General features: G+C 46.4%; 1 protein-coding gene across 2 annotated transcripts in view; it reads left to right on the top strand.

The window, feature by feature from the left end:
* The first annotated feature begins 7095 nt into the window (after window positions 1–7095).
* The window catches only part of LOC119435315 (uncharacterized), an 80876-nt gene continuing 65355 nt past the window's right edge, over window positions 7096–22616 (top strand). For both annotated transcript variants that reach the window (XM_037702229.2, XM_037702218.2), the window contains exon 1: window positions 7096–7798. The gene's annotated coding sequence lies outside the window, so the exon portion shown is untranslated. The remainder of the gene's footprint in view (window positions 7799–22616) is intronic.

Genomic DNA, 22616 nt, shown 5'->3' with positions numbered 1-22616 from the left:
CACCGAGTTAAGCAGCGTTACAATGCGACTGCATTTCCAACTATCTGGAACAGTCTCCAACTCCCACGAGGTGTTACACAAGGAAACGTCGTGCTTCTATGCCGGGATGACAAAATGCAGCGTACGTGGTTCCGTAAGGTAATGGGGCCGACGAGTGTCGGGAAACGGAAATTCCAGCGCGTTGAGTTCTTGCATCGTGCAAGGCACATCGAGAGGCTCATAAGAGGATGGGGACGCGACGGTACTAAGTGACGGAATAATTGCATTAGAGGCGTCCACAAGAGGCTTGCTGCACTCCACGGCGACAGCTAATTTGTTCCGTTCTTGACGTCCCGAAAGCCCACAGACCTCCTAATGTGGAGGCATGATATTCAACATTTTTTTTTAAATCTCTCATTCGAGTTTATTTACTTGGCCATTCGGTATGTGCCCATTTTCGGCCAATCCTCCAGAATGGGTATGTGCCATTGTGACAGAAGCGGTATAGAATGTTTAAAGGTATTAAAGCGAAGTGTTTTTTTTTTTCTTTTTTTTTTGCGCACCCTCCTTGACTTTCCTGATCGCGGCTGCTGGGCGCTGCTGTCTTGCCGAATAGTTCATACTTTAAAAAATTGAATTGTACACGGCATCCCGCTTGGTGCACCCCAACAGGGGAGCTTTAAAACACATTTTGAACTAAAGCTCCCGCCCCATGCCTAACCTCGTGGAGTCATCAATCTGACGGACCGTTTATCTTGGTGAGAACACTAAAATTTCAGCTATCAGCGAGCCTCGCGCGTATATAACCTGCGCGCGGGACAGCGATAAGCAATGTGCTATATCTTCACATGAAACGCCAAAATGGTGGTAAGGATAAGCACCTAACCAAATACGGAATGCCAATCTCGAAAAAATTCGATTTTTTCGTATAGATCCTTCAATTGGACGATCATTTGAATGAAATGAGTAGCTCATAAAATTATAGGTTCGGCATTTCCATCCAACATGCATGTTTCCCACAGCCTATGCATTCCAATGAGTAGAAACATCTCAAAGGGTACACCGTCACAACTAGTTGGCACCAGATATTGCCTAAAATGAGGATTTTAATCAAAGACATTTTAAAGAGTGCGTGGAAGCACATGCCAAAATAAATTGGCATTCTGTAGGCTGTAAAACTATGTTCAATTGTTTCGAGTACACCACACAAGCGACAATTAATGGACGTCATAAAAATGCATCTTGAACGTATCCAAGTCCTGACAGGCAAGGTTTCAGAATGTAATTAAAAAAATTCAAGAGCCACTCCACTCTGTGAAGGTGGATGACCAGCGAAGCTGTTTAGCACACGACACAGAGGTGACAAAGAATTTTGAACAAAGGTATGAAAATATGTATTGTCCTGATCGGTGGTCATCGTCACGATAAGTACACACACACACACACATTCGCGTATCACCTCTGTTATTAAATCTGTCCGTCATGAAGACGGACATAGCCCCTGGCTCATACCCCCGCAAACGCGGCCTCTCCATTACGACGACAGAAGAGAAGTCAAATTCTACGCTGGAATGATGAGCGGAAACGGAGCCAGCTGTGGAAGAAGACGACGGCGACGAACGCATGAGCCGTGGCACGAGCGCGTTCACGCGGTTGTGCCGAGAGGCGCCAACCCTTTCCCCTTGGTCGCCTTATCAGGCACACACTACGTCACGCACTGCTCATACATTCACAGAGACACAGGTGGCCGTTAAACCGAGCTCCGACACGAGCGGCGATATGCGTTTGCTTTGGTTGTTGTCTCTTTCACTCTCACTTTCTAGGGGAGAGTTCTTGCGCGCGGACGCCATAAGATCCCCGATCCTAGACATAGGCAGCTTCGCTGTAAAATGGAGATTTTCGTAGGTTGAGGCAGAGGCATTACACGCACACAAGCTAGTACTATCGCGCAAATGTATGAGCTACAACGCGCGGCCGCTTTGCCACACGCTTTCGTGTTGTAACTCATACTGAACGCGGTAGTACATCCTCTCCTGGCAGGCCGAAGAATTTTGCGCGTTAAAGTGGTGGCGGGAACAACATAGATATTAAATCTCTGTAAAGGGTTCTTTTTTTCCTCTTTTTTGTGATACACAGTACAGGCACTCATTTGAAAACCTCAGTTAATTTATTGGTTCCTTTATTAGGCCACAATCGCAAGTATACTTCTATCGTGTCAACTCCCAACTAGTTTTTTTGCGATGATCGCCGCGTGTTGATTACGATAACGATTTCCATACTATGGCACAAAGCCACAATTGGCCAAGAAGCACCACACATCGTCCTCCTGACATTGCGGCGTCGACGTCTCACACCGTGCAACCGCCTGATTTTCGTGTTAGAATTTCGGCGCAGATTGTGAATGGTGCAGGGCATAAATACAAAAATAGCATGAGACTAAAGTAGTGACCTTTGCGGTACATGAACGTAAACATTGCGTGAGATCACACCTCGCATTTTTTTTAAAGCTGTTTCTATAAGTATACAAGCAATCCAACGTGCCCAGTCTTCAAAGTTTTCAGTGCTTGTTGAATGGGCACCTGCCCGCATCTTGACATCTGGAAACGAGCGGGTCCTCCACGTTGTCATCTTGCAATCAACCGGCGAGACACCGGAACCGAGCCAAGACGACAGATAAAACGAGATTGATCACACACTTTCGTTGCAGGTGGCGTAGGGGTGAGAACGACGGGAAGCGCGCGTCCTGATACCATCGTGGTCCGTTGCCATTCCTCCACGCCTCGATATAAACGACGATGTGAATCCACGGAGCCTTCCACTAGGAGTCACACTCGGGCCCAGTGTCTTGGAAGGCACCTGCGCGGCACCTACCGCAGAATGCGTGGCAAAAGAAATGCTCTCCTGCTCGATATACAAGAGTACGGAAGAGATAAAGTTCGGTGTCAACTGGACAGGTTATCTTAGCTACAGGCATGGCATGCCACTACATGTATAACGTATGATGAATGAAAAAGAACGAGACTGAAGAAAGGGCATACATACATAAGGACACGCGCACTGGTCACACTGGAACACGAACTCGAGGTAGTTTACAGTGTTTCTTTGAGGCCTGTATTCCTCGAGAGTGCACGAAGTACCTAAGTAGCGAGCGATGGAGAGGCGGCATGGCTCAAGGATGAAGGCGCGTGTCTTGACATATGTTTAATCTGTTCTCTATGTGGCAGCCCTTGAGGTCGTAAACCGCCTACAAGCACAAATAACATGGTCCAAGTCATTATCAATACTGCAGGGGGGAGGAAAGTGCGCGCCGGACGACTGAATGTGAAACAGATGGTGATTGATATTTTTATTTCACCAAAAAAGGACTATGTGCAACACAGAAGCCGGCTGACCTACGTGCAGAATATGTTGCGCCTCCTAAGCGACAAGCTCGAATGGAATAAGTAGACAGTTACGCTAGGTCGACAACCGGAGATGACGGGGCTCTCCTGCATCTGGAAATGGAATTTGGCAACGTGAGTTGTTCTGATGAGGGAAGCTTGAAACTACTGAGCTACCAAAAGTTCCCCGCACTTGACATCCCTATACTGATGTCATCGTGGGATCACTGCACATACTTGAACCGTTTCAACATCGACTTCTCTGCCAATGGCACTCAACTGAGTCGTGCACCTGATTCACATTGGGACAAGCGCTCGCTTAATGGTCGGTTGGGTTGCCGCTTTGCTCTCCTGGATTTTGGCAAAAGGTCACTTAATTTTTATTCTTGCTTCAAAAGTTAAATGAGGTTTTTTTTTTTCTTTTTTACGTATAGGGAGGAACACCATTCGACCCACGGAGTTGGGCAAAAAGCGGTTATTTATCTTCTTCTTTTTTTCCCTTTTGCCGAGGCTGGGTGCGGACCGGGGACGCTAGCATGGCTGGTATGCGCCGCGTGGGGACAGATGGTTAGGCAAAAATCATTGCATCAAGTCTCGCCCTACACTTCGCCTCGCTCGGGGGGCGATGAATTTTCGTTTCGTTGGGACTAAACTTTAGAACAGGTAAATCTGGACTTGGGAGCGGGAGCGTGGCGAGAAAATTGTACGAGGGATTGTCTTTCTCCTATCTTAAAACTCGCCTTCTAAATGTTCCGAACTCAAGCTATACAGTGTCCTTGCTATATCTTACTGTACCTCTCCTATCCTATCCACTGATATCCGCTTGCTTATAAAGGTGTTCGCGCTTTTTTTTTCGAATGTTTCATGTGCTCTTGTGACTAGATCAATTGTACAGCCAGTGCAGATCCCATTTGTTACTTATGAATGCTTGTTCTCCAGATATTCATTTTAAATATTTTAGCTTTGACTTCTCACTTTTTCACATTATATAACTGTGCATTATCTGCTGCTCCGGCGCCAGACAGAAGCTCGAAACTAGGTTTGCCGTCTCCGTCCTGATGACATAACTTCATCCTCATCCATTCAATATTTTGAAGGCAAGATCATCTTTGGAGAGTTCAGATCGATTTGGGGTTCGTGGCATCTCGGTATCTGGCCACTTTTGTCTCGTCACATTAGATAATTTGAGGCCTTCTAGTGCACGTTGGACATCGAAAAAGGCGCCAAAATGAAGCTTCGAACGAAAAAGACGCACCAAGTTAGCGTAGAGCTATGTACGAAGCATTATTAAAGCGCAGTTACCGCAAAAATGCCGAAATAAAACCCAGATGTGCTCGTTCAAACTGCGCTTGCTTAAAATCTTAACCGGAAGTGTGCCTCTACTCAATGAAAAATATGGACCGATCCCGGAAATAGTGCAGTCTAAAAATGTGGGCCGGTCCCGAAGATAGTGCAGTGTAAACAAATCACATTCTAGAATAATGCGCCCAAGAAGACCTTGTCTTTGTTCGATGTCAACGGCTGCTGACTCGCCTTTCTTTACAAATGTAATCACGTTAAAGAGGGGACTACAATATGCCGGGGCATTTGCTGCACGCCAGTGCATCTAGCGAAATTCTGCAGCAAGAACACGCCCGCAGAGACAAAGTCCGCTAACGCGTCGGACGGGCGCTATACCATGCCCGTCCGCTCAGCGCATTTTTTTTTCTAATTCATTGCGTTAGTATTTCGTGCGGATTTTTTACATTCACATAAAAAATACTGAAAACACTGTTTTGCACATGCACATACTACTGAAACATAATGTGAAGTATATGTTTTCTTTGAGACTCCTAGATTTATTTTTTCTCTCTCTCTCTCTCAACAGATACACAAGTTTTATGCAGTCCCTTTTCTCTCTTTTCATTTATAATCTGTATAAGGGATTTCTCCTATTCATTGCATAATTCCTAACTCATAATATTTATACACGCAGCTAGCCTATTTTGTTACACTGATTTTTTTTTATGTGACACTGTGATACAGAGACCCCTTCCACAACTCCTTTTGAGTTCTGGGTTCCCAACTGTATAAGTTTGATGTATTGTGTTCTGTTTGGTTACTGATAATACACTGTTCCGTTCACTTTCGTTCTGTTCTGTTTTGTTCGATCCGTCCAGCTGAAGTGTGCTGATACTTTTGTAGTTCAAGAACCAGCATCATCATCGTTGGAGTTATTTTGTTTTTCTTCGTTCATTCCGTGCACCTGTATCCAGACGATGTAGTTGCACCTCTGAACGTGCAAGACCTTTGGCTCATTGACTGGTTGGGGTCGATTGACATTAACTCTCCTTTGAATGAATGAGAAGCTTATGGAAAATATCTGTACCAAGTAGGCTTTCACCGTACTGACTGCGCGGCTTCACTCGCTACAGCAAATTAACCTTTGCTATAGCGCCAAAAAGCCATCAGTTTATAGGCTTTAACGTCCCAAAGTAATACATCTTTAAAAGGGACGCCATAGTAGGGCGCTCTGAATCAATTTTGATCATCGGAAGTTCGTTGCCGTGCACTTAAATCGAAGTACACGATCATTTCTGTATTCTACTCCATAAGAATGCGGCCGCCGCGACTGGGAATTGAGCCCGTGACTTCATGTTCAGCAGCAGAACGTCATAGACATTAAGTACAGAGTGAACTAGTACAACGGCACGAACTGCTATTCAAAATTAACTTCGCATTTCCAATGTGTGCCTTCGTAGTTACACTATGACCAGGGCTCCCGATGTCTTTCACCTTGGTCTTCTGTGCGGGCATCTGGAGCAGTTGCGGCCAACCTGTCCCATATTCTCTTACTTTTGAAGTGTTGTCACGTTAACGTCTTCTTTAAGGTTTCCTGAAAAATTCTTCTTGCCCGCTTTTTGTTTCATGCTTCATAATCTTTCGTCAGAGATATGGCACTATGGCACCTTCTCTGGCGTCACTGATCTCGAAAGAACAGCAAGAGAAACGATGAAAAAGAAGACAAAAGAGGAGTTATGAGGGCTACACCGGGCTCATTTTTGTTGCATACAGTACGCTTACGCTGACGAAAGGAGACGAAAAGTCTTAGGAAGAAAGCAACTGCAGGTATAAGCGATCGAAGGGCCCCATATATGTAGCTTTCACACAACGCCGGATGATATTATGTGGCCGCGAACTACAAGGCAACGCGAAGCCCATTTTGCTTAAAGTTGCTCCTGCATTTAACGAAGCATGTTATGCATTCATTGTGCAATCTTTCTGAACACCAAGCATGGCGTTAGATTCTATGCTGCATTGCGGAATTAAAAATGCTCTGCATTCCATCTTCTGCTCTCTCCCAACAGCACGCGCGTAACCTCAAACAAGAGGAGAAGTCCTTATTGGAGAGGTTCCCGAAGTACCATCCGTATGGGTGCAACAAAATGGCACCAACAGCAATCGTCATCAACGAACGCACTGATCTTATAGCGTCTCAAGAGAAATCCATCAGAGTGGTCACGTTGTTGCAGCAGTGAACATCATCGTTTTGGGCAAAATAGATCAAGCAGCGGAGGCTGTCAACAAGTGAGTAGCACGCAGGCGAAGTGCATGGGCGGGCTGGGAGTAAGCTATGGCATTCTGCGCCCCCTGCACGCAGAAGCTCATGCAGTCTGCCAACGCCGCAGCCTTTTTCTTTGTTTTATCTCTAAGCTCCGGCATGGGCTGGTGGCCCGGGCCTTTCAACTACGCCTTCAGAAATAGGAACCCTCCAGACCCGAAATAGCGTCCGCCCCGGGCAACCGCCGTTAGCCGCCGCTCCTCGACTCGGCTTTTGCGACCCGTACCGTTCGAACGCAGGCTACTAAGCCTGTAGCCTGCTATGACCTGCAAAGCTTCTGCTTGTTAAGAACGCGCATCTCCATCCGACCTACACTGCACTGATTAGGAAGGCAAGCCAGCCGTCGTCTTCGTTGCTCTTAGCAACTGTAACAGCACCGACTTGCAACGTCGTCTCAACGCAGCGCCTTTAGGACTGAGCGTCATTCATTGCGATGAGACAGGACAGCTAAACTGTACGCAGTGCTCTCCTGTGACAAGTCCCTCCTTCTGAGCGCCTTGTTAACGTGGACAGTGGGCACAGTAACCAAAAAGTGAGCACTGTACGAAGAGCGCGATTCGCCAGCGATAGTTCGTAAATAGTGGACGGTCAGGTGATTGAGCGAGGGCATCTGTGAATTCGCCACCACCAACTGCGCGTCTACGGCGACGGCGGCGACATATGAAATGCTGGGACGCAACGACATCGAAACGAGCGCTGCTGCAGCTGCATGGGTTGGGGCAATGAGAAGTGCGACCGAGCGCTTTCCGATACGTCAACGAAGACTGCGCCTCCTGTTGTCGGACGACCGTTAAAGAAGCAAGCGATCAAGAGCCACCGCACATAGACTTTTTGAGAGGTACTTTGCACGCTGTTTCTTTACGCATAGTGTAAGCGTAGACTAGGACATCTGGCGCATTGGTAGAAAAGCTAACTAACAAGCTAACTGTGTGAGAAAAGCTAACTAGCAATCCAAGCAGGCGCAGAGAAAGTACTCTATACCAGCCGACGTAAAAGTGAAGGAGGTGACCGGCTATTCGTCCTGCCACCTCCTTCACTTAGGCTTGGTTATGTTCGCGCGTTTACCACGTTGCGCACATTGCAAGGTGGCGCAATGCCAAAAATGCGATATAACGCTGCAGTATATCAATGATGGTGCTCTTTGTGCTTTCTGTGCATTCTGCGAGCGTCGATCAGCGCGACTGCTGGCCCACGCTCAGTGGAAGCTTGTGTATTGGGCACATGAATCACTTAGTCTCTCAATGTGAAGTTCATGACACGCCACTGAACATTTTCAATTATTCTCTGCATGAAAAGATAGTGTCCACCTGTCTTAAAAGCAGTTTATCGCACCAATGTACCGGAGTGCTGTCTCACACCAGTGTTTTCTCGTCATAGCAAACTGTGGCGCATGCTGGGAGCTTATAGCGCGACGTCCATCATTTCTAAACGTATGAGTGTGAATAGCAGCGAAAGGTACCCTTACATACCTCGCTGAAGTGCGGTGAAACCGTGTGCTATACTTATGGCCAGGTAGATGTTGGCGTTTTTTTCTTTTGCGGTGAGCTTCCACCGTCACAACATAATTGCGGCTGATAAGTCAAACAGCTTTTTGCGATAAGGTGGGCGTTGAAATCTCTTTCTAGTAATTCCCCACCACTTTAACACGCAGTACATCGGTAGCTACCTTTTTATGTTTCTTAGTAACAGTATTTCGTCGTACCGGTTGTAGCCATGACACTAATTTGTCGTTGAAGAGGGCTAAACACCTGAGAAACTGGTTAATAAACTGTCAATGGCCGGCCATTTACACAGCGTAAAACAAGCAGACGTGCGCCGACTTAGTCAGGAATGAACTGCCGCTTCCCGTCGCTTCGTTTTAATAGTGGGGGAATCATGCTCTCGCGTATGCTGCAGTCTCTCAATGCGAAGTTCATCACACGCCACTGAACATTTTCAATTATTCTCTGCATGAAAAGATAGACGGCTGTTTTTCATCAGCGGAAAGTAGTAAACTAAAGGGAAGGAGAGAAGGGTGGCCTTTTCAGATGGACGAGAAAGCGGCTATAGGCGAATGGAGCTACAACTACAGTGGAACACCACGCACGTCACGCGACAGTGCCGTTCAAAGGGCAAAGTCATTACGAGAGGATTTAGTCGACAAGTACCGCAGTTTTTCTCGTGGACCTTTTCTTTTTCTTTCTTTCTTTCTTTCTTTCTTTCTAAGCGCCGATATATGTATAGCTGGTACCTAAAGCTGCTAGCATCGTCCGACGCGGTATTTAAGATAAATGTTGTTTACGGAAAAATTCACGCTGAGCACGATGAATTGTTCTGAAGACGCAAACCTTTCTGACTCAGCCATAAAATAACTTTTTTTTTCTTGAACTTTATTTCGCATCCACCCAAGGTACAGATGACAGGGGCACAGACAAACGACCACCAATTGAGCTTGACTAGGTCTGTGTCCCCTACCGGTTTGTTTTGGCAGCACGGACCAGTGCATTAATAAAACACATGAAGATGTATATAAGTGCAGAGAATCTAACCTAGCAAAACAATATACATGTAAAATATGGGTTTTAAGCGAATTTGTATATTCAAAGTTATTTTTTTTTGCACAGAAGCAAACACTGACATGGATGCAGAAACACGCATTTCGTACAAGTTACAGAAAAAGACCTCAAATACAAAACATGAGTAGGTTTTCGCTTGAAGGGAACATCAATTAACATACGTCAATAAATACGTCCCTGTGTAATTGCAATTTACAATTCATGATTATAATAAAAGAGAAAACAAACAAAACTGCATAAGCACACACGCAAATGAAAGTATGAACGACAAGTTAGGACATATAAATTGAAAGGATAATAAATCTGGTTATTAATGAAGAGAGTTAATCAATGATGGTAACGCATGGCGCAATATTTGATTCCCGTAGTTTGTTCTTGGATGTGTAATATGCGTAGTTTCTCTATGATGTGCTTGTATTAATTTACAATTCGTAGACAGTCAAAAGCTATAGCGGTACTGTGCTATATCTGTGCTATATCTGTGCTATATATATATATATAGTAAGCAAAATATCTAGCGCGACTACAGGCAGTAATATGAGCTGTTACAGCAACCAGACTAATAACGCGAAGAAATATCCGCGAGAAACCCCGAAATATTCAAACCAGACTTGGAGGCTGCGCTTTTTTTTTAAGAAAATGAGGAAGCATGAACAAAATAAATTGGCTGCATACATTATGACCTAATCAAAAAGGCCGTATTTAAGCAAATTAAATTGCGCTGATCTTTTATAATAAATTTAATTGCGTTTTACTTCAGAGCAATTTTATAATGCAGAACAGAAAGTAGTCCGCAAGAGTATTATATACGATCTACAATGGCTTCGTCGAAATCCTATTGTGTAATACGGTGAACTGTACACAATGTATTGCGGTGAAGGAGAGTAAGAACTTGCGCAACTACTAAGTCTAAACAACGTGTCATTATTTAATAAACTTTGACGGTGCTTCCAGGACACCAAAGTGGCAACGGGGACACCAAAGCTGGAACCTGGACTGGTCCGTGGGTTGGGGGCTCACCGAGGTCTCCGCGTGTCGGAATATATAAGACCGGCTGCCCACGATAGCGGACAGCCGATCTTGTATACGAACTCTCCCCGCCACGATGTGGCCCCGGCGGCCCCAACACATGGACCACCCTAATTCCACCTTTGAACACCCCATTGCACCTTGGGTGCCTTGGAGATCTTGCGCCACCCGCTTTATTATAATCTTAAGGGTTCTCCTGAGGCCTCCGTTTACCGGTATTATTTATATATTCGCATGGTAAACTATCTCACCGCAACACAGACATTTATTGCGGCTAAGCTTACTAAAGTACATTTGTCAATATATGACGCATATAAGGCAGTTGCCAACTACTGTACAAGGCAGCCCTTCAAGATTCACATGCTTTGCCGCTACGACTCATTTTTGTTTTTATTGATGTTTTTTTTTTCTTTTGGTCCAAGCTGCGTCCGATTAAATGAAGAAGTGTCAAAGTAATGGAAAATGAAGTGAAACGTTAAAAAATGCGGCCTCATATTTGTTATTACTGAGTCACTCCACAGTGCGTCTTGAGGCTCAGATTTCCGCCACAGAATGCCAAATCAGGTGCGCTGAGTGACAAATTTTGGGAATATATATATATATATATATATATATATATATATATATATATATATATATTATAGCGGAACATCACCCCATGTATAAGAATCGAAGAAACTTAATTTTCCTTAGGCCACAACTTCCCTCACAGCAGCCGGGTGCTCTAATCATTAGGCCACGTTCGGTTTTTTTTTTTTTTTTTTTTTTTTATTGCCGGTCACAGTGAAACACACGGTAACCAAAACATTAGGCCACGATCGCACGCATGCTTCCCTCGCACGCTCTTTGAAACACTCGGCGCGTGCGCCCCTTGCCACTTTGTCCTCTTCCTTCCTTGGGAGAGCTCACGCTTTGAGGCGCCGTACTGCATTATCTCCGGGAGCGGCGCACTTTGCCCAGTATTTTCCTCGTATCACTTTGTAGAAACTTCATGGTCGCCCAAGTTAATCAAGTTTTAACATTTCTTCGCCGAAGTAAAAATGTCATCGTCGTTTTAACATACGCGATCTGAAATAGCCATATGCACGTATGATTGTTTAACACGTACTCACTCATGACGTCACAGTCCGTGTTTCTCTCGCTTACGCGCGTCCGCTACCTATGGAGAACCCAACAATTGCCATGTCGCGGGCTCGCGTCGAACGGCCTGCGTAGAAATCATGTCATTGCCGTCGTACGATCGTCTACAACGTGGTTTTCGTCATGTTGCTGACGTCACGCAAACGTACGCTCACGACCCACACACACGACTGCTCAATTTACAGGAACACATTGGTCTACCTGATATATCGTTTCTCAGAACCCCGAACAATGTTGGATATGGGCCTGCAAAATTATTCGCATAACACAGATTCCCACAGTGCGTGGATCTGCACAGTTTCTTTTGTGTCAATAAAGCTTGTTCGCTGCTTTAATATTGCAACTATTACAGTAAATTATGCATTCGAATGTTTCGCCTCAATTATCAACCAGCCATTGATCCGCGGTCTACCAGGACGACTGCAAGTTAAAGAGCGTGAAAAGATGAAGACAAAATGACACGTACACGCGGGACCAGCGCTCGTGCTGTGTGTACCTGCCTGTGTCTTCGTTGTTTTGCAGTTTAACTTGTAGTATGCGCACCAACTTGCCCGAACAGAAGAACTCCTCCACAAGAACGAATTATTTATGCGTTGCTAGACAGTCTAGACCAATGCTAACATACTCAAAACATTTGTTCGGCTTCACCAGTAAGTATAAGCTGCAAGTAAGTATCATGCGAACTACTGGACAAATATATATGTACCTTGACAGATTATATGCAGAAATACCTACAATAACTTGTGGAGAAAGTATTGCATGAAGCAGAGCTTAAAATAGGATAGATTAGGAATCCTGCTTTTATTTCTTACAAACATCCTACATCCAAAGAACGCAATCGTAGTCCTATAATTGCAGTTTTCATAGGATAGTCATAATATTTAGCGATAGTGTCCATATCAACGTAGGGCTGTATTTTGTATGGACTTTTCTTCCTTGGATTACATCCGTTTCAAGTCATTTGTCACGCCGAGTGGCCAATCCATTTGATAAAGGCGGCTCGACGCACTGGCAGCCAGTTAGCCTGTTACGGCCGCGTAATCAGCAGTGTTGCCTTTTGTACAAATTTTTCACTTCAGTTGGCCAATTTAATTCTTGTTCAGGGGTGAAAATTTCGTTTTAATGGAGATATACATTTTTAAAGGGATTAGCAAATGTTGTCAAAAGGATTATTCTATCTGCCAAAGAACCTGGCTCCACACATAACAAGCCACAATGGCTGACACACCACACGTCCACAAGTCCGTGCTGAGCTGAAAAGACAAAAGGGAGCTTTTGGGTTTTCTAGGGTAAAATATGGTTTGATTCATCGGTAGTACCGACGTCTACCCGAGCTACAATTGTTTGTGAACTCGAGTGTTTAGTTAGCAGATGTGCAGTGCTCTGTAGAGACACCAAAGTGTCTAACAACCCCATTGTCGTGGAAGTAAACAAATGCCACAGCATAAAATTTTGCAGCTCTCAGATACGTCTTTCAGTCCTTCGAAGTTGCACTATCAGAATAGTTGATACTTTTGCTGTCTAAAAAGGTATGTTTGCTATATTCTACCCTGCTACTCCGGCCTCACCTTGGCCGAGGTGATTATATGAAGCCGGAATGATCTTGATAGGACGCTCGAACGGTGTGAGCCAACTGCAGGTCACATAATTCGGCTTGTTGAGACGCTTATTTATGTGGGAGCCTGCGGCCACCTCGAATCCGGAGCTCGACTGCTTCGTGCTTCTTGCTTCAAATTTTATACATTCCCAATTCGTTGTTTTTTGCAAATGTATAACGTTCGAAGCCAATAAACTCATACGGTTGCTTGTCAGATCAATGTGTGTGCCGTTCTTTTCTGTGTACTTCGTCTGAGCGCTGGTGTTCCAGAAATTGAACTATGCAACACCGACCGGCGCTACTAAAGTTCCCTTCATTGCCACCAGAAGGTTGTCCGCTAGTATAACAGTCCGCGCAAACAATCACACTGCTGTTGAGAGGCATCCCAGTAGGCACATGTCTACATGGACCTTTGTGGTCGTTCGTCTTAACATGGTGAAATAAGCAGCTGCGTGCATTTAGCGCTGTGTATTTAGACTGTGTTTCAAGTGAGCCACGTTTTTGGGTCTTCTTGACGATTTTAATCTACAATAGTTGCTTGAGTATGCAATAAACGTTTCAATGACAGTACACTGCGAGCGACAACTGCTATTTGAAGGGATGTGTAGGTCTGTACTCGCAAGCTGTACGCATAAAGAGGAAGAGCCTCGCTCTCTAGGTCACTGCAGTGCCATCGGTGCTAGATATTCGCCAATAGTGCCTGCTCTGTGCATCTAAACTGTTGAACAGGAAGCTACTATACACGAGTATACTGATCTGTTACACTATATGGTAATGCGAGTTGAGAGTGTTACGTACTTGCGCAATGGGCGCGAGCTTCTGCTACATAATTTTCAGGCGCGCTGTAACAGCCATTAAATTAGACTATTCGCAGGGTTGTTGTTTTTGTATAGTGGGATATTACAGATAAATAGAGTAGTTAGTCTATATGTTTGGCACTTCAAACTATATAAAACGTTCGAAAAAAAACATAAAGAGGAGCTCAGAAGCATCCATTCTACGTGCACATTCCCGTCCTTTTTCGTGATAACGTGAAATCTTCCTTTATTCTTTTCGCCTAGCCGCCGACCGCACTGACAGATGCAAAAGTCAGTGGGCTCGTGCACTTCACTTGCGGCTGCTGTAGCTTCCCATCAAATAGGAAGCAGGCTAAGATTCGGTGCTGAATACGCCATTCGGCAAATAAAGATAAGCGGCACCCTGCGTTGTTGTGGGAGATGTCTTTAGAATTGCCGCCTTTTCTGAATAGCGCCTGACTTCTTGCAATGCGGCATATAGGTGAGACAGCCCGCAGCATGCACCATGCGAGACAGTGTTTCCAACGTGACATACCTGTCTATAGTCGGGTACAACTTTAGAAGGCAGCGGCATTTGCCGCTCAAGGCGGATGCACACGATCATCACCAATGGGCGCCATGTGCCGGACCGCCGGTGACCCCGCCGACGGAGAGCATGCAGCGCGCGCTTCGAGATGGGCCGAGTTGCCTCAGCGGGACTATTTCTTTAGTCGCGGAGGCAATCAGTTGCTGTGCTTCGGTCATCTAGGCGGAGCCTCTCCTGTTTTCTTTAGTTGTACCGGACTACAGTGGACGCGAGATGTAACGTCTGCTTGCGTCTCTCGATAATCTCGGACTTCCCGGACAGTGGTGAAATTGTTGTTTGCTCGTATTCTAACGATATATGACAATTTCTGTACCACTAAGACGCGGAAAAATTCCCGCATCAACTCCTTTGCAAGCCTCAGGATGCCTGCAACACTGACAACATCACAGCCATCCCTCTCCTTTCTCCCATGTGACCACACATGGCCCAACAGGTATAACCCTGAAATCTCGACGAATCTTTAGTGGTCTTCCAGATAAGTGGGGAAAAAAATTCACAAACCCCCTGACTGTGTGAAAAATAATCAGGTCTGTCAGACTCAGCCAGCTGCTAGTGAAAAGTTTATCTGCAACGCTCTCCACAGCTTTTTGAAGAGGTTTGATGGCGCTAGATGTTCTCCCTCACTTGGCCAACGAGGTCATGTCATCACTATAGGCCGCACGTCATCTTGTCTGTTTTCTCCGTCGAAAACATCGTTCAAGGCTTGTTCTAACAAGCGAGCGAAGTTGATTGCCCCAAAGCCTTCATCGAAGCGTTTGTCCCAGCATGAGGAGCAGCGTTTCGCGCGAAGCGAAGGAACTGGAGAGCGCGGTGCACTCGAGCATCGGAACTGTATCCCGCGGCCATCGCTCTGGCGTTGATGGCCATAAAGCTGCCGAGTACACATTATCCCCGTTAAAAACGGAGGCAGGCCGAGTTCCCGGCGGCGTGGCTTCGATCCGGGCAAGCGGGAAGCCAAACATTGGCAGCGAGCATTGTGTGTATGCGCGCGGCATGTAGGCAAGGCAGTCTGAGTAAACAGACGGGCATATTTTCGGCCATACCGGCGGCGATTCTCTTAGCACATGCTTATAGCTCGGGCAGGACGGAGAAGAAAAACGCGGCACCGTCCCAGCAGACAAAGCGATGCCCCCAAGACTGTGCGGCGTGCCCGGCCAGGCTCAGGGCGCACAGTGGGTACACCGCCGCCAGCGTCAACAAACAGGCCTCGCGCGCCTTCGGAGGGCGTCAGTCAGGCTGCGCAGGTTGTCGAAATAACGCGGCCGAGTACGCCGCGCTAACTGGGCTCAGTAAGAAACGCCGATGAAAGGCTCCCCTGGAACGCCGCGTTCTCTTCGCGCCGCTAAAGGCATCGTTTACGCTTCCCCAAGATCCAGTACTAAAGTTTGCGTGGCGGTTCCATCGCTGTCGAATACTGGGCGCCTAATTCACGCTGAAGTGAAGCTTAGTTCCGCAGCTTTTTTTTTTTTTTTTTTTTTTTTCATGGAAACTCCAGCATGATGGTTTTATGACCCCTTCAGGATTTTCTTTTCGTCATATTGCCTCTGGCTAAGAAACTGCATGGCCTCCTTTCATTTTCTCTCGCTGCTGTCCTTAACTTCCAAAAGACGATTGTGCCTATAATTATTGTGCTTAGGGAAAAGATCACATATAGGAGGTGCTATGAATGCGGTAGTCTTGCTTTCTTTAAGCAACTGTTTAATGAAAAATCAATAATATAACTAAACAACATAGCGAGAGAGAAGGCAAGGAGAGAAAAGCTAGGGAGGTCAACAATACGAGCGTTCGGTTTCCTACCCTATATCCTCTCTTTTCTTTGGCCCTATACTGGGAGTAAGTGAAACAGGGAATCGAAAGAGGAAGAGCGGTAGAGAGTAAGCACTGCGCGAACACAGTGGGACGCACACCAGGACTACAATTCCTCACTGAGGCCAGCGATCTTCAAAACCTGCAGTAGTTCACGGCAATGGATGCGGCCAGGATCCAATAACTTTCGTTTAAAAAAATGTTCAAGAGTCCAGTCGGCTTAGTGCGGTCGGTACATTGATGCGCCGGACGTCGTATCGAGGGCAAATGTACAACGGGTGTCCGATAGTTTCTTCAGACCCACATGTGTCGCACGTTGGTGGTAATGTAAGTTTACGAAGTTCCCAAAATATCCTAAATGTTGAACAGCCGCCACACTCCCGAAGTAAGGTGACTGCTGTTGTCGAATGCGTGCCAGAAGGCTAGCTGTCACACCTTCGCATTAAGTGGTGAATAAAGAGAGCAGCATTTTATATTGCCCGAAACAATGAGAACAGATTTTAAAAACTTCAAGAAAAAATAAAAGCGCGAGAGAAAAAGTTTCATTTAATCGTGCTCTCTTTGTTTTGTTAGAAAACTACAGAGTTTATTGGTACGTGCGCAAGGGTTACCCACTCACTTAGTGTTTTAAAACATCGGCAGACTACACCGGTCATTCCGGCTCTGAAAACACTTTATGCAACAGATGTTATTCCCTGGCCTCAAACCTACCAATATGTCTACAGAGAGAGATAGAACGAAAGAGAGAGAGAGAGAGAATCACTTCCGGAGCTTTTTGGTGGCGTGCGTATGAGCAAAGTCCCCCACTTTGCAGAAAACTTTCCTTCGCAGTGTCTACTAGTCGGAACGTTATTTTTTCCAGCTGTGCTTTTCCCTGATTTCTGGGTTTACATTTGGACAGCCACCTGGTTTCTGGCTGGAGCGAATGCAGGGCGTCAGTCTCGGCGCATTCGCCGCGAATGGCGGCGTCAGCAGTCATCCCTGGCGTCGACGCCACGACCTCTGTGATGCATACGCCACATACAACGTTACCTCCTCTGCGCCATAGGTCAGGTATGGTTGAGACGACCTCCGAGAACAAGGACGTATCAGAGAGAATAAATACTGAAACTTATCTCGTGTTACCAAAGCTACAGCCAAAGCCACTGCCGAGAACACTGCCACTTCAAATGATACAGCCCACTGCGGCAGCGTCGAACACAGCACGGGTTCCCGACCCGAAGAAGACCGGCAAGTGGTTACGATGCTTCGGTCTGTCAATGTGACTGCTTAGCTAGGAAGCATTTTCTCTCATCAGTGATCCTGCTGGTCTCCCACCGCCGCTGAAGCATTTGGTGATGGCCAATGTTAGACGCTTGGGAGAGGTTGTATTCTCGGCCTATTCCTCTACACCCTCGTTTATACTTGATTTCGAGAGAAAAGCGGGCGAAGCATCACGCCGTCGCCTGTTGTTGCGGCTAGCCACGACGTCTCGCCACGTCAGAACTGAAGAATCTCCATAATCTTCTCAAATTAAACTTTTGCTGCGGTTCGAAAGGTTGCGGTATACCACATGCGGTTTTAGTAAAGGATGTGGTTTCAGTGAGACTAAAAATTCCGTGAGGTCATGATACTATTATACCGCATATGTAAACCGCTCTAAAGCAACGAGAAGCCGCACCTTCTGGCAGACTTATATGTACACCAGTGAGCAAAAGTATACGCACCACAGGGTTGCCGAAAAAAGTTAATTTCTTCGTACTTACCAAGCATAAACTGGAATTGATGAGTACACTGAAAAGTTCGCAATGCCAAGTTTGAAGTGTAGTCCCCAATTTTAAGTTGTGTTCATAAGCAGAGGAAAAAATCTGCTTTTTCGCGCAACCCCTGGTCCGTATACTTTTGCTCACGGGTGTACATTGGTGTTATGCGGCTACACTGTTTTATGAATATTGGATTCAGATAACTGTACAATTGGTGAATATACAGCATAACTAAGAAAAAGTGCAAGATGGCGAAGAACGAATCTTCAGCACAACTCACTCTTCGCCGGCGCTATCATTTCAATCCCGACCCTGTGGCTGTCGCTATGCCACCGCCTACCGCAACGGTGACCTAGCGGTAGAGCATCCGTAGAGCCATGGGAGCGGTCTAAACATCACTTTTTTGTTTGTGCGCTCACGAGGGTTTTGACGGGAATTTAGGGTGCAGGCTCCATTCCCAAGCGTATAACTCCTGAAGGACGCCGAACGCCAGGCGGGGGTACGCTTGTGCACATTTGAACCAGTGGGCGCCCGGCGGCGATGGGAATCGAACCCACCACCTCCGGCAGCCGAGGCGGGCGCTTTACAGCGAAAGGGCACCTCGATTCCCAGTCGCTGCGACGCTACGTCATAAACGCGCCTCAACAGAGTTCCTATTGGCTGCGACGCCACGGCACGAGCGCGCCTTGGCGGAGCAGAGTCGTCGAAAGGGAACACCTGCTGCTGCATGCAGTAGCGCGCCAGATGTTGCGTGAGGAGAGAGGGCATCGCCGTCGCCACGTCACCCTCGCTCTCGCAAGTCTGTGTTATCCGCGCGTTCCTTTGTGCTGTTATCGCCTGCCTGTGTTCGCCGTGTGACGTCACGACAGATAGCTGGGCGACAACTGCGTGCGCCAAGCTACTTTTACCACGTGACGTCCACCAGAGTGTATACATTATCGGCCAGCACAATAAACGGGGGTTCTTTCCTTTCGTCACCTAGAGCGCAGCTCGTCGACTGTTTATTCCGACACGCATGCGCGTCGCGCTTGTATGCAGTGTCACCACACCTTGACCGCGAAAGCTCTCGCCTGCGTTCTAACTGCGCCTCGGTAAGGTCAAATCAAAACGCGCCAAGCGTCTCAACGCGCTCGCTTGCCCGCGAGGAGTTCATAACTCGAAGCCCGGGTCAGTAACGTTCAATTAGACATTAATGCTTTCGTATTCAAAACTAGTCAGTGCTTAGGTGACCTCGGATTTATTTTGGAAGCGATTTGGTGGGAATCACATGTCACGGATCCTCAACAATTGGCATAGGGAAGCCTCAAGCTGGAGCCAGCGTTTCAACAAGGAAACGCGTCTTCGTCAAGGCATTATATGACTACACGGTACGTTCGACCTGACGAAGACAAGTCCTCTTGACGACACGTTGGCTCTAGGCGGTGGCTTTCCTTGTTTTCGCACTACTAATCACCATCTCCCCGTGAACACTTTGTCTTGTTCATATTATGGATCATACGTTGCGAGAAGCGTCAGGACATGGCGACATAAGCACAGAAGGGGATTATTTCTGGTAGTGAACAATGTGTGAGACCGCCGGTCTTGTATGGCATTCGGTTGGTCGTCGCTGTATGAACGCAGCGACGTTTTGATTTGCATCACGCTGCATTTACGAGACTTGTACGCGAGCAAAGACATTGCAAACTCCTATGAAAACGCAGCAACGTTTTAAATTGCATCACTTTGCATTCACGAGATGCGTACGCGAGCAAGGACGTTGAAACTCCTAAACAATCGTCTTTGCTGTTCAATCGTTGACGGTCGGTGGTTGAATTGAATTGAATTCCGGGGTTTTACGGGCCAAAACAACGATTTGTTTATGAGGCACGTCGTAGTGGGGGACTCACGGATTAAGTTTGACCACTAAGGAACCTTTAACGGGCCCTCAATGAATGGGACTCCGGCGTTTTTGGATTTCGCCCCCATCGAAATGCAGCCGCGGTGCCGGGATTTGATCCCTCGTCCTCGTGCTTAGCAGCACAACACCATAGCCCGTATAAGCCACCGCGGTAGGTGACTTTCGATGGTTCGAACAAGGGTTCGAGTGTCGCAGCAAACCGGTGTCATCTGAATCGTTTGTGTTTCTTTGTGGTACCACCCTCTGTGCTGCAGTACATTTTTCATGTGACGTTAAACATGTCACTAATGTCGTGTTACGCGTCGATGGCGGTCGTGGTGCCGGTCGGTTTTCCGTCAGCTCTCGCCGAAGATTGTGACGGAGGCATTGGTTAAAGCGGATGTTGTGAAGCGGCGAGGTCATTACGATCAGCCAACAATGTAGTGGCTAAAATACGAAAGCTATGCTGGTTAATCCCTCGCAAATATTCTCATGAACATTTGCTTTTTAGGTGGCGTACGTGCTGTAAAATGTTAAGTGGGTCCCATAGTTAGGTTCTAAGAAGCTATTTGAATTACCTTGCCCTTTTTCCTTCAGAAAAACAGCGTGAAAGTATTTACCATATAGTTGTTTACTTATTTCATATTGGCAAACCATGTTTGTGGCAGATGTTCTCAGTATTATTGCACCTGTAATATCTCAATAGCTTGCAGCTTTTAGCTGCAGACATTATGTTATCTTACCTATTGCAGGAGGTATTCTGTAGGTAGCCAGCGACTCTCTAGCGGTTAGTTTTGTGAGATTCCCTGCTCAGAAAGAGGGGGACTTTTGCTGTAAGCTCTTCTTGATTGCGTATTTAACCACAATTTATACAATTAAACTTTAATTCTTTGCACAGCGTTGTCTCACTTAACTGCTACAGGTTGTCAATCTTCTGTCAGCACAAAGTGATCATGTATACTTAGACAGGCAGGATTATAACTCAGGCTTGGAGTCACGCCTGACACCGGCAAAAAAAAAAAAAAAAAGAAGATTGCCGGGAGCCAGTGGGGCTATACTAGTCTAGGTGCACCCAAATTGTGAATGGCCACCAAGCTTCAACAAAGGCACTCCCTCACCAGAACAGGAATTGGCCTCCCTGGTGCAGTATTCGGCCACTACCTCCCTCATGACTCCTGCAATTAAACCATGGCGCTCAGTCCTCAGCGGTTGCGGAGCACCTGACCAAGGCGGCGGTCAGACCTGCGACGCGGCAGACGGTGCTAAGAATCTCTGGATCTGGACAGGCCGCCACTGGAAACTGAACCTGGCAACGTTGAACACGCGAACGCTCTCGAGTGAGGCTAGCTTAACAGGGCTGTTTGAGGAATTATCAGGCCTTGCCTGGGATATTATTGGCCTTAGTGAGGTTAGAAGTACCAGTGAGGCTTATACAGCGCTGACTAACGGCCACATCCTCTGCTACAGAGGTCTTCCAGATAAGAGAGACTACGGGGTAAGATTTCAAATCACTAAGGACATAGCGGGCAACATTGACGAATTCTACAGCATTAATGAGAGGGTAGCAGTCGTCCTATTAAAGCTGAATAGGAGGTATAGAATAAAAGTAGTACAAGCCTACGCCCCAACTTCCAGTCACGATGATGAAAAAAATCTGCGCTCGAGTAGTTCAATTCCAGCGCTAATGCGGCTCCACTAACGTGAAACCTGGGGAAGTACGAAGCAAGGATGCGCCTGCAGCTCGGCGTCCATGTCACAAAGGAAGTTCCAGAGCGGGTGGTGGCGCCCTCTCTTGCGCTGCGCAAGAGAGAGCGCCACCGCTGGTACCAGACTGGCGTTTGGGAAACGATTTTCACCAGTTCCTGCTAATAAATGCGCTTAATTCTTGATTATTCCTATCTTTTAAATTATTCTGAATCATGCTAGTTTATTTTGAACCAGCTTTGATCAATTCTGCACTTGTTCTGACCCTGTTTTAAAAACTTGTTTTTGCGCGTGACCACGACGACATTAGATCACATTACGAGATTTTCACAATTTTCACGAGTTTATGCTAATTAATGCACTTAATGCTTGATTATTTCCATCTTTTACATTATTCTAAACCATGCTAGTTTATTTTAACCCGTTTTGATCAATTCTGCACTTGTTTTGACCCTGTTCTTGCACGTGACCACGACGACATGAGATCACATTACACGCCCACAGCCCGGACCCCTGAAGTGTTTCACACTTACAATAGAACAGTTTTATAAAGATGTTGAATTAGTGACGAGAAAGGTGCAAACTCAGCATACATAGTCATGGACGACTTCAATGCAAAAGTGGGGAAAAAGCAGGCTGGTGAACAAGCAGCAGGCAACTACGGCGTCGATTCTAGCAACACTAGAGGAGAGATGTTGGTGGAATTCGCCGAAAGGAGAATAATGAATACCTTCTTCAGGAAGCGCAGCAACAAGAAGTGGACCTGGAAAAGCCGTTATGGAAAAACAAGGAATGAAATAGATTCCATGCTCTCTGCCGACCCC

The sequence above is a fragment of the Dermacentor silvarum genome, chromosome 1 (assembly GCF_013339745.2).
Source record: "Dermacentor silvarum isolate Dsil-2018 chromosome 1, BIME_Dsil_1.4, whole genome shotgun sequence".
NCBI lineage: Eukaryota > Metazoa > Arthropoda > Arachnida > Ixodida > Ixodidae > Dermacentor > Dermacentor silvarum.
Note: the sequence above shows the minus strand (reverse complement) of the source record. Positions and strands in the feature narration are given on the sequence as shown.